Source organism: Pinus tabuliformis, chromosome 6, assembly GCF_031772625.1.
Source record: "Pinus tabuliformis cultivar Carrire ecotype Pingquan chromosome 6, CPIR1, whole genome shotgun sequence".
NCBI classification, from domain to species: domain Eukaryota; kingdom Viridiplantae; phylum Streptophyta; class Pinopsida; order Pinales; family Pinaceae; genus Pinus; species Pinus tabuliformis.
In genome coordinates this window covers 1,495,395,433-1,495,397,753 of record NC_142292.1, presented here as the reverse complement: position 1 = coordinate 1,495,397,753, position 2,321 = coordinate 1,495,395,433, and positions in this window count along the sequence as shown.

Genomic DNA, 2,321 nt, shown 5'->3' with positions numbered 1-2,321 from the left:
CTGTTAATGGCCTCCTTTTGTGCTTGCCCATTACCGCCAACTAACAAACAATGTGAGGCAACCTTTTGCACTTGACCACTACTGCCAACAAACCTCCCTAGGTGCATGTGAGGGAATTTGATGGCCGGTTTTTGCTTCTGTTTTGAATTGCAAGGTGAAGACCACAAAAACAAAGGAAAGGACTTAATATCTTTGCTTCGAACCTCACTTAGCATTGCTCTCTTTTTTAAACACTCACTTTTGGTATGTTCTTACCCCATACTTGGGCATTTCTTTTTCCTTTTTTAAAGGCAATAGGAAATAAGGCAGTGTTGGTTCTTTGGTGCAGGCACATCTGTTGTTTGGGCAATTCTTTTTCCTTTTTTAAAGGCAATAGAAAATAGGGGAGTAACGGTTCTTTGGTTCGGGCACATCTCATTGTTTTTCTTAGGAAGAATGTCATTGTACATTCAATACGTAAAATACAAAAGTGGATTACAACATAGGATATGAGATGAACAATCTAGTTATTGTGTACATAACATCTTAGTGTGGGAAGGTAAGGAAAATTCCTCTCTATTTGCATGTGAGGGAATTCGACAGTTGATCTTTGCTTTTATATTGAATTACAAGGTGAGAACCATGGAAAAAGAGGAGAAGACTAAATATCTTCGATTTGGACCTCATTGGGCAATGCTCTGCCTTTATAAGCATTAAATCCACTCTTATATGTTCTTACCCTATCCTTAGGCATCTCATTTTCATTTTTTTCAAAGGCAATAAAAAATAGAGTAGTGTTGGTTCCATGTTCGGCGACGACACATATGTTGTCTTTATTAGGAAGAATGTCATTATGCATTGAGTACGCAAAATACAAAGGTAGGTTACAACATATGAGGCAAGATGGAACAACTCAATAATTGTGTGCACAACATCCTAGTATCAGAAGAAATTGAGATATTGATCTTTCTTTCTATATTGAATTTTAGTGCAAAGTTACAAAGGAAGAAGAAATACAGTTGGACATCAATGCTCAAAAATTGATCTATCAATACTCTATTTCAAGTATCTAATCCACAAAGATATCATGGATCTCCAAAGAAATTTTTCTCTGGAAAATAGGATGGGTCTTTTTGTTATATTTATGTTAGAGATATGAGCTTCAGTAGTTCAAAATCAAAATCAAATGGGTTTGTTATGTCCTAATATTGTTTTTATAGCTACTATAGATATCTAATGGCAATGTTTCACTCTTGCATACATACTTGAATATGCTCTGGTAATGAATTCATGAATGATTGAGATTTATTTTCTAATTAATTCATGGGGATCATTGCAAAGAACTTATTTTTCATTAAGACTAAATATAAAATTGACAGGCAACTACAAATCCTTCTATGGGAGATGAAGGAGTTGCCTAGATGAAGACTCTTCATTTTCAAGAAAAAGATTTATTGGTACTGAACAAAATCATTCAACAAGATAATATGCCCAATTTTGTTTTAAAGGTGTTTTAGAATACTTAAATGATGCACAATTTTTCTCCTGATGTTTGATTTGATTTACTAGGGATGTGCTACACTGTTATTTGTCTCGATGTTTACAATCATGAAAGAAATCTTGTTGAGTTGAAATCCAGATAATTTCAATCCTGCTAAGAACTGTTAAGAATGCTTACCCATCATGGGTCCAGGTAGTCCATACAAACCATTTCACAGTTCCAAAAATTTTGGGCACCTTGTTTAAAAAATGATTGTCCTCATCATACGTGTTCCCATACCACACCGAATGTACCCATACAACATAGGAAAATAACAAACAAGTCTCTTTAGTAGTGAACAATATCCATTATATAGCCTTTCTGCTCATAACAGTTTCTATAGGACACACTATTATCACTCAATGAAAGTGGAGACTGGTAGGGTTAAGGCCCAATACATTAGAGGGTGGAGCATAATATCACTTAAAGGATAGCATAATAGAGTTCATTCATAAATCCAAGTATCCATTTTAAAATCTAGACATCCTCCTCTACTAAACAAAGAAGTCCACTACATCTTTAAGGATACAATTATGTTTTCGAACAACACCACTTCAAAGCAATTATTTACTTGGATTGCTTTCTTAGGTTCCAAAGATAAAGATTCAAATGAAAATCATCCAAAATAGTTTGATTTTCCAAATCCTTTTAATCAAAACACATGTGTATTCTCCTCTTCATATTATGAGTCTATGTTATCCATAACTACATGGGTAGAGATGCGGGATTTCCTGATTTTGTTTATGTATAGATGAAATCCCAAATCCAAATTATCTTCTTTCTTGCTACAAAGGACCTTTTG